Raw genomic sequence first — 16404 nt, 5'->3', positions numbered from 1 at the left:
CATGTGGCCCTTCATATGTATACAAATGTATAAAAGTTAGAAATATTAAATTATTTTTTTGCGAATGAAAAACTTGAATAGACTAAATAAAGTCAACTGATAGTCCACATCACATCCTCATTCAGTGAGTCCATCTCAATTTGTCTAAAGTGGATTCCTGTCCTTGTCCTCACTCCTTCCTCTTTACAAATCTGGGAATAGCAATATGTCGTCTACCAAGCAGGAACGAGCTTAAACTGCACAGTTATTTAATGAAGTTGGTTTCAGATGAAGGAAAACAGAGAGGAGATGGAGCTGCTTTAGATCATTGTCCCTTAGCCACCAGCAGCTGGATGTTAACATCTTGTGGCTAAAAATAATATTAAACTCAAAAGCAATGCGTTTACACAGGCAGCCCAAATCTGATCTTTTTCCACTAATTGGTCTTTTGAACCAATCACATCAGATCTTTCACAGCGGACCATTTCAGAGCTGATCTGATTGGTCAAGAGACCAGTTAATGACAAAAAAGATCAGCATTGTGCTGCCTCTGTAAATGCAGCCAATGTAGCTGATGATAATAGTATGACTGGGCTCTTGAGTGGCGCAGCTCTCTAAGGCACTGCATCTCAGACACCCTGGTTTGAATCCAGGCTGTATCACAACAGGCAGTGATTGGGAGTCCCATAGGGCAGCGCATAATTGCCCCAGCGTTGTCTGGGTTTGGCCAGTGTAGGCGGTCATTGTAAATAAGAATTTGTTCTTGACTGACTTGTCTAGTTAAATAAAAAATGTGACTGATTGAAATTGATTGTCTTGGATGCAACTCCACCTGTGTAAAGTCTTTGAAAGCATATATTTTATGGTGTTCATGTAGTAGGCCTAGGCCTTGTATAGACTCATTGAAATGTTGTGAATGCCTTATCTTGATAGGCTAAGGAAGAAACCTGTGCATTCATATCCATTTCAGAAGCAACCTATGGAAGTAGCCAAGATAGAATACTTTTTCAATTATATCCTTCCATTCCTTGGAGTAATCACTGATCCGACATGATTTGATGGGTAAGGCAGAGAAGGAATTATGTATTTAAATTATTCAAACAGGCCCTGCCAGTCATAAATAAAACAAAAATTGGTCGGTTTTGCCTAAAGTACATAAATTAAATGTTTACACCCTTAGTTGGTAGCGGGCAAACTTAGTAGGCTACTCATGGAGTGAAAAGCTTGTCCTAATTAAGGGGGATTATTTTACTGTTACACCGGAACAGCCTCGGTTCTGATTTACCGCAACACCAAGACCTTTTCCGGTCTCTTTCCACACACCCACAGTAAGAAAATGGTGAGTGATGCAGTTTGTCAGAGATGGATCTTACAACATATATTTATTATTTTATTTTTCAAGAAATCGTAGTAGTTTACGACGTATAATCAATGGTAATGGGTTCTCATTTATATTGATTTTGGTGAAACGTTAGATGGTGTAGAAAAACCGGTAAACAACTTGGCTAACTAGTTAACGAACGTTATACGGCAATGGAGGCATTGGTTTATTTTTGTGTATGTTTTGGGGTTAGCTAGCTAGTTGGCTCAAGGTAAATAAGCCATTCTACAAACCACAACATCCCCGCCTTTCTTTGTGTAGCTAATTCCCTCTAATCAACTAGTTATGAGTTGTTTTGGTGAAATTTTGCTAGTTGGAAGTGTTTCTATTGTGCCACTTTACCGCTAGCTAGCGAAGTTACCAGGAAGTTGGATAGAAACGTTAGTAGTGCAGCTTAATTACCTAAGCATGAAATCAGATGTACAACAAATAACTAATTATCTCCTATGAATTATCCATGTGCCATTTTCTTGTCAATTATGTTTTCAATACAAATGTCCGAACATATGAATTTCAGTGATTCTTACTTATTGACTGAGACAAAATCCCAACCTCTCCATGCATTTACACCAAATGGCAATGATCTATTTGGCAACATTTTGGTCCTTGTATGTTTCAGACGAAGGGGACCTCGTCCTTCGGAAAGCGGCGTAATAAGACTCATGCTCTATGCCGTCGCTGCGGTTCCAAGGCTTACCTCATCTGCAGAAGTCGTCCTGCGGGAAGTGTGGCTACCCCGAGAAGCGCAAGAGAAGTTGTAAGTGCCCATGCCATTCCTTGAGATCGATAATTCAGATTATCCATTAATTGAAACTGCTGTATTGTAGTGATGGGATGTTCTGTACTTTTTACCGACTCCAGATCTTTTCAACTCGTTCAGGCAAAAGGACACATCTTTCAACTCATTTCATTCATTTGATTCAGAAAGGCCCAGAGCATGCAGGACCCCTGACTGTGAACAATGAACTAAAAACTCGAAAGAATCATGATTCTACACACCTCTCGTTCTCCATAGGGGCTATTTGTAGCTGTCATTTGTGACTGAGATTTATACAACTGTGCTTTGAGGCTACTAATACAAATACGATTACTTATTGATAGCTTTGAAACAAGGTCTAGTTGCGTCCGGACTAGATTGTGAACAGCTTTTGGCGGAAGGCCTTTGGCTTGACAGGGAGATTAGCACAATATTGTTTGCGAACTGCAGCCCCCCAAACGATTCATTCTCATGTTCAAGTGTTGAGCAGAGGCATGTTCTGGTTTTACAAAGCTGTGTCATCTAACATTCAATAATCAATTAATAGCATTCATTCTTTCACCATGCAATCAATTATCAGTTCTAAACATGCGTTTTTCTTTATGCATGATCTATTTTTCCATGAGCACATGATACAGTTTGTCTCCTGAGCCAGAGAGGCGAGTATTAATCCTGTCAGTAAAGTCGTTCAAAAAGAATGAATGGTTTACGAACGGCACATCACTACTATATTATCACCAAGATGTCACAGACCTGTGGGTATTCTGTCTCAATATTGAATACCTAGGTTTGTTGGTGCATTGTCTTTCACTTTGTTTGCTTTACTGCTTGCCTTGTTGACTTGTTTTTGAATGTTTGACAGTGCAGCATGAGTCAGTTCATGTTTATTACCCCGTGTCTTGTCAATGATGTTTTTAATACAAATGTCTGAACATATGAATTTCAGTGATTCTTACTTTGTGACTGAGACAAGACCCCCTACTCTCCATGCATGCACATAGGATGACAAATTAGTCAAAGATTTTTTTTGTCCCCACATCTGTTGACCCAGGGTGTGTATCACAGTGGCTTATGCTATCTGGGTGATTCGAATATAAGGAAATCAATGGTGGCTGCCATGACAAAAATACTCCTGAATGCATCATTTTGGGAATTTGATTCTCCCGACTGTCTGGCTATTATTTTGGGGATTTGTTATTATTGTTATTATTTTGGGGATTTTGTTTTTATATATATATATATATGTTTATATATCTGTGTGTCCATTTATCCTTTTTATATACTTTATATTTTGTTTATTTTTACAGTGAAAAAGAATACACTGAACAAAAATATAAACGCAACATGTACATTTTTGGTCCCACGAGATGAAATAAAAGATCCCAGAAATATGCAATGCGCATAAATTATTTACATTTACATTTAAGTCATTTAGCAGACGCTCTTATCCAGAGCGACTTACAAATTGGTGCGTTCACCTTAAGACATCCAGTGGAACAGCCACTTTACAATAGTGCATCTAAATCTTTTAAGGGGGGAGGGGGTGAGAAGGATTACTTTATCCTATCCTAGGTATTCCTGAAAGAGGTGGGGTTTCAGGTGTCTCCGGAAGGTGGTGATTGACTCCGCTGTCCTGGCGTCGTGAGGGAGTTTGTTCCACCATTGGGGGGCCAGAGCAGCGAACAGTTTTGACTGGGCTGCGCGGGAACTGTACTTCCTCAGTGGTAGGGAGGCGAGCAGGCCAGAGGTGGATTAACGCAGTGCCCTTGTTTGGGTGTAGGGCCTGATCAGAGCCTGGAGGTACTGAGGTGCCGTTCCCCTCACAGCTCCGTAGGCAAGCACCATGGTCTTGTAGCGGATGCGAGCTTCAACTGGAAGCCAGTGGAGAGAGCGGAGGAGCGGGGTGACGTGAGAGAACTTGGGAAGGTTGAACACCAGACGGGCTGCGGCGTTCTGGATGAGTTGTAGGGGTTTAATGGCACAGGCAGGGAGCCCAGCCAACAGCGAGTTGCAGTAATCCAGACGGGAGATGACAAGTGCCTGGATTAGGACCTGCGCTGCTTCCTGTGTGAGGCAGGGTCGTACTCTGCGGATGTTGTAGAGCATGAACCTACAAGAACGGACCACCGCCTTGATGTTAGTTGAGAACGACAGGGTGTTGTCCAGGATCACACCAAGGTTCTTAGCGCTCTGGGAGGAGGACACAATGGAGTTGTCAACCGTGATGGCGAGATCATGGAACGGGCAGTCCTTCCCCGGGAGGAAGAGCAGCTCCGTCTTGCCGAGGTTCAGCTTGAGGTGGTGATCCGTCATCCACACTGATATGTCTGCCAGACATGCAGAGATGCGATTCGCCACCTGGTCATCAGAAGGGGGAAAGGAGAAGATTAATTGTGTGTCGTCTGCATAGCAATGATAGGAGAGACCATGTGAGGTTATGACAGAGCCAAGTGACTTGGTGTATAGCGAGAATAGGAGAGGGCCTAGAACAGAGCCCTGGGGACGCCAGTGGTGAGAGCGCGTGGTGAGGAGACAGATTCTCGCCACGCCACCTGGTAGGAGCGACCTGTCAGGTAGGACGCAATCCAAGCGTGGGCCGCGCCGGAGATGCCCAACTCGGAGAGGGTGGAGAGGAGGATCTGATGGTTCACAGTATCGAAGGCAGCCGATAGGTCTAGAACAGGGGTGTCAAAGTCAAATGGACGGAGGGCCAAATAAAAAAATCAGCTACAAGACGAGGGCCGGACTGTTCGAATGTTCATTGAAAATTTTTTAAATGACGCATATAGTCTAGTGAACCTAATTGAACCTACTGAAAACCTAACAAATATATTACAATATGATCAGATAAATAAAGCAATATTTTCTTATGGCTCTGTCAGTAATCTTTAATTTTCAACAGACACAAAAGACAAATTTCCTTTATATAAATATCCCCATAACATGAACATTAAATGAAAGAAACCGGTATTCAAGGCACCATCAGTAGACTATATTTTCTATTTTAGCAAAAGTGGGCTAAATTTACTTCAAAGAAAAACAATAATAGCAATTTTCTATCATCCACTCAACTGAAATATTTTTAAAATATAATTGGATTGAAATACAAAAAATAAAGTGCAAAAATCTATTAATCAAAAACAACACTTTGTTTAAGGAGAAGTAACATGCAGTGAAAACAAATATTAAATTTTAACTTTTAAACTTGAACTGAGTAAAAACTCTAAATATGTGATTGCACAGTAATGTTCACTTGTTTGAGGTTGAGGGTGATACTTGGTGGTGTCCCATCTTTTCCACAAGTTCATCAATGTTCGGGGTAAGGCTCTGAGCTGAAGAAATCCTCAGAATTGAGTGGAGGTGTTCAGCAGTAAGTCGACTTCTGTGTGATGTTTTGTTCAGGTTCATCAAAGAAAACAGTTGTTCACACAGGTATGTGCTGCCAAACATAGACAACGTTTGAGCAGCCTGGATGCGCAGCTGGGGCATTGTGCCGGGGAGGAAACGGGCGAACTCCGCAGCACCCACTGCCGCATATTTTGCCCTCAGTGCATCATTGCATTGGAGGTCAATCAACTCCATTTGGAGGTTTGGTGGTGAGCTTTCCACGTCAACAGCAAATGGGTTACCGAGCAGTTCCAACCTGCTTTTTTGTGCTTCAAAGTCAGCAAATCGGCGTCGAAAGTCAGCGGCAAGCATACCTATTTTATCAGCCAACTGTGTGCTCGGGAACGCACTGGTAGAGAGCTTCTCTTTCATGGTCTGGCAGCTGGGAAAGTGGCTCAAATTTTCTTTCCGCATCTGCGTCTCCCACAGAGTCAGTTTGGTTTTAAATGCCTTCACTGTACTGTACATATCAGAGATGACACGATCCCGACCCTGCAGCTGCAAGTTTATTGCATTCAGATGACTCGTAATGTCACACAGAAAAGCCATTTCACACAGAAACATTTCGTCTCGGAGTTGTGTTGTGTCTTTCCCTTTGCTGTCCAAGAACAGACAAATCTCCTCACGAAGCTCGAAACATCTTTGAAGCACCTTTCCCTGGCTTAGCCATCGCACCTCTGTGTGATAAGGCAAATCACCATGCTCCGTTTCTAACTCCGTCAGAAATGCCTTGAACTGGCGGTGATTCAAACCTTTGGCTCTGATAAAGTTAACGGTGCGCGTGATGATGCTCATTACATGCTCCATTTTCAAGGCTTTACCGCACAACGCTTCCTGGTGTATGATACAATGATAAGCTGTCAGCTCACCTGTCGCGTTTTCCTCTTGCATCTTTTCCCGTATCTTCGCCACCAGTCCGCTCCTGTGTCCACACATCGCAGGTGCTCCGTCGGTTGTCAAACCCACGAGTTTTTCCCAAGGCAGCTCCATCTCATTTACACATCTTGACACCTCTTCATACAAATCATGCCCCGTAGTTGTGCCATGCATAGGACGTAAAGCCAAAAACTCCTCTGTCACGCTTAGGTTGGAGTCCACTCCGCGGATGAAAATTGACAACTGGGCAATGTCAGAAATGTCGGTGCTCTCATCCACAGCCAAGGAATATGCAATAAAATCTTTTCCCTTTTTCACAAGCTGCTCTTTTAGATTGATGGACAACTGGTCTCTCTCTCGGCAATGGTGTTTCTGCTCAGACTCACATTTAAAAAGAGTTGCCTTTTTTCTGGGCAAACTTCGTCACAAACTTTAATCATGCAGTTTTTGATGAAATCCCCCTCCGTAAATGGCCGGGCTGATTTAGCGATCTCTTCTGCCAAAATAAAACTGGCCTTGACAGCAGCCTGGCCTTGTGATTTGGCTTTTTTGAACAGAGCCTGTCGAGATTTGAGGCCTCGTTTTAATTCCTCTGCCTTTTGTAGCCTTTGTTCCATGTCCATATTCTTGTTTTTGTCCGCGTGTTTCGTTTCATAATGTCGTCTCAGATTATACTCTTTCAGTACCGCCACACTTTCTCCACACAGAAGACACACAGGTTTTCCAGCTACCTTCGTGAACATATACTCCGACTCCCACCTTGTTTGAAACCCCCGGTTCTCAGTATCCACCTTCCGTTTTGCCATTTTTGATGGGTATCTGAAAGTTAATTTTACTGTGATGCTGACGACTGCTGTGCCAATAAATATTGAAATGAAGCAGCCTACTGCTCGGTGCGTCACCTTTGCATTGTGGGAAATGTAGTATTGGTGCGTGTAAAAGATCTGCGGGCTGCCGGCTTGCTGCGGGCCGGTTCTAATAATAAATCAAGATCATCCCAGGGGCCGTAAAAAACCTTCTTGCGGGCCGGATGTGGCCCGCGGGCCTTGACTCTGACATATGTGGTCTAGAAGGATGAGAGCAGAGGAGAGAGAGTTAGCTTTAGCAGTGCGGAGGGCCTCCGTGATACAGAGAAGAGCAGTCTCAGTTGAATGACTAGTCTTGAAACCTGACTGATTTGGATCAAGAAGGTCATTCTGAGAGAGATAGCGGGAGAGCTGGCCAAGGACGGCACGTTCAAGAGTTTTGGAGAGAAAAGAAAGAAGGGATACTGGTCTGTAGTTGTTGACATCGGAGGGATCGAGTGTAGGTTTTTTCAGAAGGGGTGCAACTCTCGCTCTCTTGAAGACAGAAGGGACGTAGCCAGCGGTCAGGGATGAGTTGATGAGCGAGGTGAGGTAAGGGAGAAGGTCTCCGGAAATGGTCTGGAGAAGAGAGGAGGGAATAGGGTCAAGCGGGCAGGTTGTTGGGCGGCCGGCCGTCACAAGACGCGAGATTTCATCTGGAGAGAGAGGGGAGAAAGAGGTCAGAGCACAGGGTAGGGCAGTGTGAGCAGAACCAGCGGTGTCGTTTGACTTAGCAAACGAGGATCGGATGTCGTCGACCTTCTTTTCAAAATGGTTGACGAAGTCATCTGCAGAGAGGGTGGAGGGGGGGGGGGAGGAGGATTCAGGAGGGAGGAGAAGGTGGCAAAGAGCTTCCTAGGGTTAGAGGCAGATGCTTGGACTTTAGAGTGGTAGAAAGTGGCTTTAGCAGCAGAGACAGAAGAGGAAAATGTAGAGAGGAGGGAGTGAAAGGATGCCAGGTCCGCAGGGAGGCGAGTTTTCCTCCATTTCCGCTCGGCTGCCCGGAGCCCTGTTCTGTGAGCTCGCAATGAGTCGTCGAGCCACGGAGCAGGAGGGGAGGACCGAGCCGGCCTGGAGGATAGGGGACATAGAGAATCAAGGGATGCAGAAAGGGAGGAGAGGAGGGTTGAGGAGGCAGAATCAGGAGATAGGTTGGAGAAGGTTTGAGCAGAGGGAAGAGATGATAGGATGGAAGAGGAGAGAGTAGCAGGGGAGAGAGAGCGAAGATTGGGACGGCGCGATACCATCCGAGTAGGGGCAGTGTATTTTTTTTTTTGTATTTCACACAAATTTTGTGCACAAATTTGTTAACATCCCTGTTTGTGAGCATTTCTCCTTTGCTAAAATAATCCATCCACCTGACAGGTGTGTAGGGCTGACCCCGTTTAGTAGACAGTTTGTCGACCAATATTTTTTTTAGTTGAGCAGTGGTGTATGTATATATATGTATGTTAGTGGAAACAAGACATCTGTCTGAGTCACACCTGTCTGAGTGGACTATTCAATTGCGGAGGCGGCATACCAGTAGTACAGTTACTGTTAATTACCATAATTTCTAATCTACAATGTTTGTTTAGTTATGGTAACTTCTGTTAATGCATTCAATATATTATTATTCGTTTTACCATTGTCATTGTAGGAGTGGACATGTTGTTTGCAGAGTGCACAAGCTAGTCTACACTTGTGAGGAAAGTTTTGGTTTATCTCATTCCATTTACGATTGTCAATTTAGTCATTGTCTTTTGTTTTAGAGCACTCCTTGAGTAAGGACACAAACATGATTACGCATAGAACTAGGCCTAGGCTACCTGACCGGCGGGCAAACGTAAGCTTAAAAATGTTGCCATTTGTTAGGGCTGACCCCAATTGGTCGATTGTTTGGTCATTAGGCTGTTGATCGACCAATGTTTTTTTTGTCAAGTGGGTGTGTGTGTTTATTTGCACCCAGCTCAGTGAACTAATACATTGCGGAAGCCTAGACTAAAAGCCAATTTAGACTTGATCTGAAAATGTGGTCAGAGGCTGGAGGGTGTGATGCAAAAGCGAAGCCTCCATAGGCATGCAGAGGCCAAATTGAGCTCTTCTACCACATAGCCATGCTCCTCCCAAATGTTCCCCTTTCTCAGTGTTTGAGTGGTCACATTATTTGAAGAGTGCACAACCTATGATGCAATGCAACAAGTTTTGATTTATTTCATTACATTTACGAGTTTTGACAATTTAGCCATTGTCTTTTGTTTAGAGGCTGTCAATGTTGAGTAAGGACACACACGCATAGAAGTAGGCTTATAGGCTACCTGGCCTGCGTGCAAATGCAGGCATATAACTGTGCACATTTGGGGGATCTGTAAGTATTTCTGATTGGCTTAACGCACCACCACTAATGGCCTGGAGAGCTTCCCAAAGTAAAGTTTTCTTCACCTCAAACAGTAAGCAAACAAAGTCTGTTTTTACATCCATTGAGAATTACAATAGTTCCTCAATATGTTTGAAAAATCTTTCCAGCTTAACACTCTGTGTGAAATAAAAAAATGTCATGTTCTGATCCAGTGGAAACGTCATACTTCTTATCAATGCTGGACTTGGACAGAAATAGGTTCCGGTACTCATTTTGGGTGCTGGCACTGTTTATATTTAGGTGCAGGAGCTCCACAATACTTTTGAGCTAATATTCAATACGATGAACAGGAGCTCAAGCAGTAGAACATTTGAGGTGCCGGTACTCTGCTCCTGTGAGCTCCTGCCCAAGTCAGCACTGCTTCTTATCCCTTGCGTAAATAGCCTGAAACTCTGAGGGCCCAGAATATTTTATACAATGTTGAAAGTTCGCTAGTGCAAGCTTTGGGTTAACTTAATAGTTAAACTCAGCAAAAAAAAGAAACGTCCCCTCACTGTCAACTGCGTTTATTTTCAGCAAACTTAACGTGTAAATATTTGTACGAACATAAGAGTCAACAACTGAGAAATAAACTGAACAAGTTCCACAGACCTGTGACTAACAGAAATGGAATAATGTGTCCCTGAACAAAGGGGGGGGTCAAAAGTAACAGTCAGTATCTGGTTTGGCCACCACCAGTTCATCTCCTCATGGACTGCACCAGATTTACTAGTTATTGCTCTGAGATGTTACCCCACTCTTCCACCAAGCACCTGCAAATTCCTGGACATTTATGTGGGGAATGGCCCTAGCCCTCACCCTCCAATCCAACAGGTCCCAGACGTGCCCAATGGGATTGAGAACCGGGCTCATTGCTGGCCATAGCAGAACACTGACATTCCTGTCTTGCAGGAATTCATGCACAGAACTAGCAGTATGGCTAGTGGCATTGTTATGCTGGAGGGTCATGTCAAGATGAGCCTGCAGGAAGAGTACCACATGAGGGAGGAGGATGTCTTCCCTGTAATGCACAGTGTTGAGATTGCCTGCAATGACAACAAGCTCAGTCCGATGATGCTGTGACACACCGCCCCAGACCATGACGGACCCTCCACCTCCAAAATCAATCCAGAGTACAAGCCTCGACTATCATTCAACTATAAACGCCAATCCGACCATCGCCCCTGTGAGAGAGAACCGTGACTCGTCAGTGAAGAGCACTTTTTGCCAGTCCTGTCTGGTCCAGCGACGGTGGGTTTGTACCCATAGGCGACGTTGTTGCCGGTGATGTCTGGTGAGGACCTGCCTTACAACAGGCCTACAAGCCCTCAGTCCAGCCTCTCTCAGCCTATTGCACACAGTCTGTGGATCAGCCAATCGTTCACATAACAGAATGCACCATGCAACTGAAGAGAGACTATCAATTTGCTAGTTACAGCATCAGCGAGCGCTCTGGAAAGACAGTGGGAGAGTGGAAAGATCAGTTTCGCATCCATACGTTTGCCAGGTAACTGACAGCAGCGCGTCCCCTGAACGATAACGTAGAGGTGTAACTGAAAAACAACTGGCGTTTGGAAAGTTTGAGGTGAGGGAGAAAGTGTGGTGGAACAAGTACTTAACCATGGTAACAGTATCTTGCTAGCTGGATTGAATTATCCGTTAGCTAACCAGAGAAATGTTGACCAACGTTAGCCAATTTAACTGATCAAATAATTGAGTTAATGGTGTGAAAATTAGCTGGCTAATACAGTCATACAGCTAACGCTAGCTAGCTAACGTTAACATCAGATGAGCTAACGTTAGTAATCTTACCCATTCGCTATAATATTAACTGGTAACGTTATAACTTGAACGGCAAGGAGTCTCATAACGCGTTAGTTGCTTACTGGACCCTGGCAATCTGTGTGAAATGTTTAACTAGCTAACGAACTATCTGTTAACAAATGTTTTCCCTCTACAGTATGTGGTAAAAAAATTTTTAACAAGTGTAGCTGGACGTGGCTTAACCTGTCTGGTACAGACAACATCCAGTGAAATTACAGGTCGCCAAATTCAAAACAGAAATCCCATAATTAAAATTCCTCAAACATACAAATATTATATACCATTTTAAATATACACTTCTTGTAAATCCAGCCACAGTGTGCTATTTCAAATAGGCTTTACGGCGAAAGCACACCAAACGATTATGTTAGGTCAGCACCTAGTCACAGAAACCCATACAGCCATTTTCCAACCAAGGAGAGTGTCACAAAAGTCAGAAATAGCATTAACATGAATCACTTACCATTGATCATCTGTTGGCACTTCCAGGTCTCCATGTTAAACAACAAATGTTTGTTTTGTTCGATAAAGTTCATCTTTATGTCCAAATACCTCCGTTTTGTTGGTGCGTTTAGTTCAGAAATCCAAAGGCACAATGTGCGCTCTCAACACCAAGACGAAAGTCAAAAAAGTACAATCAAAGATAGTAGAAACATGTCAAACGATGTTGAAAAGCAATCCTCAGGTTGTTTTTGTCGTAAATAATAAATAATATTTCAATCGGACAAAAGCTTCGTCAATGCTCCCGATCACGTGCTTGGTTCATGTCTGGAAATTTCCACTGTCCTCTCATTGAAAGTGTGTCTCCCTCATTTTTCAGAGTAAAAAGCCTGAAACAATGCCTAAAGACTGGTCATATGTAGAGGAAGCCATAGAGATCGTGAACTGGGTCCTAAGTCTTTGTATGGTGGATAGGCTTTCATTTACATTTACATTTAAGTCATTTAGCAGACGGATGGAAATTGGATGGAAATTGGATGGAAAAACAGCCTTTCAAAATAATAGTACTTCCTGGTTGGATTTTCCTCTGGTTTTTGCCTGCCATATCAGTTCTGTTATACTCACAGACATTATTTTAACAGTTTTGGAAACTTTAGAGTGTTTTCTATCCAAATCTACTAATTATATGCATATCCTAGCTTATGGGCCTCAGTAGCAGGCAGTTTAATTTGGGCACGCTTTTCATCATATTCCAAATGCGGCCCCCTACCCTAGTGAGGTTTTAAGCTGGATGCCACTAGATGTGACAGGAACACCACACACTTTCCCTATTCTCACTTTTTCAATACAGTGGATAAAATGGGGTATGCGTGGTGTACTCTGCCTGAAAGTGATCAATTATGCCAACAAAAGGTAGTATCATGCTCTGCTGGCACATTGAAGAACATATGTCCGCAGGCAGAAAGTGTCAAATGTAATCATGTGCAGTGTAGCCCAAATATATTGTTTTTCTTGTGTTGAACTTGACAGTAACACTGTCTTAAGGTCAGTTAGGATCACCACTTTATTTTAAGAATGTGAAATGTCAGGATAATAGAGAGAATGTTTTCTTTCTTTCATCACATTCCCAGTGGGTCAGACATTTACATACACTCAATTAGTATTTGGTAGCATTGCTTTTCAATTGTTTAACTTGGGTCAAACGTTCCACAAGCTTCCCACAATAAGTTGGGTACATTTTGGCCCAAGTGTTTATTTCTGTATTTCAAGGTTGCAACTTGATGACAATTGTCCACAGGGTATCATCTAGTTTAAACAGTACTGCAAAAATGTAACTTACAGAGTGCATCAAACATGATTTAGACCTTGTTTATGGAAAAGTGTTTATTTCTGTATTTCAAGGTTGCAACTTGCTGAAATTTGTCCACAGTGTTCCTATCATCTAGTTAAAACAGTCCTGCAAAAATGTAACTTACAGAGTGCAATCAAACATGAATATAGACCTTGTTTATGGAAAAGCTGAAATAAATAATTCCCTCTACTAATTATTCTGCCATTTTATGTTCTTAAAATAAAGTGGTGACAGTTTTGGAAACTTAGAGTGTTGTCTATCCAAATCTACCAGTTACATGCATATCATATCTTCTGAGCCCGAGTAGCAGGCAGTTATTTGGGCGTGCTTTTCATCCAAAATTCCGAATGCTGCCCCCTTTACCCTAGAGAGTAAGCTTGCACTTTGTCAGCTGCATGTGCAAAGTAGCCTGGTTAGCTTACTACTGCCCCCTTGAACATTCAGACAAATTTACTCGACATTGATCCTCTCAATCCTTATGACGTGAGACACATTTGAAAGATATACCGAAAGTAACAAAGTCTAGTACCAAACCGTTTTTCATGTTCTAGTATATCGAAAAATCGTGCAACACTACTCTGCTATATGTGAATCATTCTTTGCTCCTGGTTGTGTAGCCCAATAAGCCACTATCAGCCTGTGCTCCGTTAAAGCTGTTGCTTGGAAATAATGCCAGCTGAAATTAGTTTGACATAAAATAAATATCTGAACAAAATTAGTTGAGTGAATCTAAATGTTTTTACAGAGGCGAGCTTTCACTCTGCCATCAGTTGTGAACTAGGTTCCATATAAAACCATTTATTCTGCTATGTTTGCTTATTGCCCTCTATTATTTCGTTTGTTCAGCAGTACTGTACATGCATCCAACAGACTTCCACAGGGCTGGGTACAAATAACACCACAACCTGATAAAGACTCTTTGTGACGGAATGAAAAGTTGCCATATAGCGTAGGTGAGCAATAAAGTTACTATTTGAGTCTTCTATGTAATGTACAGATGTCTTATTTTCTTTTCCCATCCTTTTCAGGAATGGGTTCCGGGAAGGGACCAAGCCCAAGCCCAGGCGTGTTGCAGTGGCTGCCTCCAAACCTGTCCTAGACACACTTTGGGTTCACTTTAATAAATGTGCTTGTTGGTTAAAGTTTTCTTATCCGTGTCTACAGTATTACATTAACCATTCATGAACTCTTTAACACTTAGCTGCATATTTGATAAATGTAATTGTAGTGGAGTTAACAATTCCCAATTTAATCTTTATATTTATTCTACCTGGATTTTTAATGAAGAGACAAATTAAGTGTGTTTCTGTCAAGTTTTTAAGTTAGTGCAAGCATTCAGTACCACTGTTTTGATCAACTCTTGACATTGCCCATAACAACCATAGAAATGGTATGGATGAGACATATTCCCACCCCACAGAATTCTCAAAAGGTTATGTAAAGATGTTTCAGTTGTGCAGTTTACAATCAAGATTGAGATGGCAATAATAGAACAAATATGTGTTGCTGAATCAAATCCTCCGTCTGCGGTGTTAGGTTCTGAACAGAGTAAAACTCAAACAAAGTTTATTTACCCACTGGGTCATACAGCTGCAAAGACAATATACAAGCACATATTTATACCTTCCGACAATGTGTTAGTTATCTTCTTGCATGTTTAAGATGGACATTATTCTCTGTTAGTCCGTAACTCTGTAGGTTCCTCTTACTGGTATTGTCATGGCCCTGCCTAAATCTAGGACCCTCAAAGGTGTGGAAATGTTTGAGGTCTATAATCGGATGGACTTCGGGGTGGGTCTCTGTGGCCCCCCCTCCCAGCATTGTCTTCTCCATCTGTTGGCCTTATCTCGAGTTGAATTCCACATCCCGCATGGTCCTGATTCCTCAGCAACTGGTGTGTCTTAAAAACTGATTACTAGCCTTTTGCCCTTTGCCTCAGGAACATACATATTCAACAATAACATATTTGAACAGATATCAAACTTTGTGCACTTCCCCTGTTCTCAATCAGTAATTTTCCACACACCTAGTTCCCCTTGACCCCTAACATTCCTTATACATGTAATTAATCAAGATGTTATAGTATGGTAACATGAATTAATATATTTGAAGCTAGAATCCAAACAGTGGTTTTCAGACCTTGTCTCCTGGACCCACAGATGTTTTGCAATTTTATTGTAGCCCCAGGGCTTGATTGACAAGTATAATCATGTGTGTGCTAGGGTGGAAATAGTTCAAATATATGGACTGGCTGGGGGTCCCTGGGGTGAGCAAACAAAATTACTTACGGAGGTGCATCAAACATGATTTTAGACCTTGTTTATGAAAAAGTACGGCAAACATGATTTAGACCGTTTTCATGGAAAAGTGTTTATTTCTATATTTCAAGGTTGCAACTTGCTGAAAATTGTCCACAGTGTTCCTATCATCTAGATTAAACAGTACTGGCAAAAATGTTTACATACAGAGTGCATCAAACATGATTTAGACCTTGTTTATGGAAAAGTGTTTATTTCTGTATTTCAAGGTTGCAACTTGATGACAATTGTCCATAGTGTATCATCTAGTTTAAACAGTACTGCAAAAATGTTACAGAGTACATCAAACATGATTTAGACCTTTTTTATGGAAAAGTGTTTATTTCTGTATTTCAAGGTTGCAACTTGCTGAAAATTGTCCACAGTGTTCCTATCATCTAGATTAAACAGTACTGGCAAAAATGTTTACATACAGAGTGCATCAAACATGATTTAGACCTTGTTTATGGAAAAGTGTTTATTTCTGTATTTCAAGGTTGCAACTTGCTGAAAATTGTCCACAGTGTTCCTATCATCTAGTTTAAACAGTACTGCAAAAATGTAACTTACAGAGTGCATCAAACATGAATATAGACCTTGTTTATGGAAAAGTGTTTATTTCTGTATTTCAAGGTTGCAACTTGATGACAATTGTCCACAGTGTATCATCTAGTTTAAACAGTACTGCAAAAATGTTACAGAGTGCATCAAACATGATTTAGACCTTGTTTATGGAAAAGTGTTTATTTCTGTATTTCAAGGTTGCAACTTGCTGAAATTTGTCCACAGTGTTCCTATAATCTAGTTTAAACACTCATGCAAAAAATGTACTTTACAGAGTGCATCAAACATGATTTAGACCTTGTTTATGGAAAAGTGTTTATTTCTG

The 16404-nt window shown here is 42.0% G+C and overlaps 1 long non-coding RNA gene and 2 other non-coding genes across 4 annotated transcripts; all 3 read left to right on the top strand.

The window, feature by feature from the left end:
* The first annotated feature begins 1275 nt into the window (after positions 1 to 1275).
* LOC115147007 (uncharacterized) lies at positions 1276 to 14369 on the top strand. 2 transcript variants are annotated; one of them, XR_003866255.1, is made up of 3 exons: positions 1276 to 1318; positions 1980 to 2117; positions 14247 to 14369. It is a non-coding gene; the product is annotated as an uncharacterized LOC115147007 (long non-coding RNA). The 2 variants fall into 2 exon arrangements; XR_003866256.1 differs by lacking the exon at positions 1276 to 1318 and adding an exon at positions 1326 to 1413.
* LOC115101516 (small nucleolar RNA SNORD72) lies at positions 1828 to 1906 on the top strand. Its single transcript, XR_003859320.1, has one exon. It is a non-coding gene; the product is annotated as a small nucleolar RNA SNORD72 (small nucleolar RNA).
* Positions 3014 to 3092, top strand: LOC115101515 (small nucleolar RNA SNORD72). The gene has a single exon (XR_003859319.1). It is a non-coding gene; the product is annotated as a small nucleolar RNA SNORD72 (small nucleolar RNA).
* Positions 14370 to 16404: the final 2035 nt, after the last annotated feature.

The sequence above is a fragment of the Oncorhynchus nerka genome, linkage group LG19, assembly GCF_034236695.1.
Source record: "Oncorhynchus nerka isolate Pitt River linkage group LG19, Oner_Uvic_2.0, whole genome shotgun sequence".
Classification (NCBI taxonomy): Eukaryota; Metazoa; Chordata; class Actinopteri; order Salmoniformes; family Salmonidae; genus Oncorhynchus; species Oncorhynchus nerka.
The sequence above is the reverse complement of the archived record's forward strand: the minus strand, read 5'-3'. Positions and strand labels throughout refer to the sequence as shown.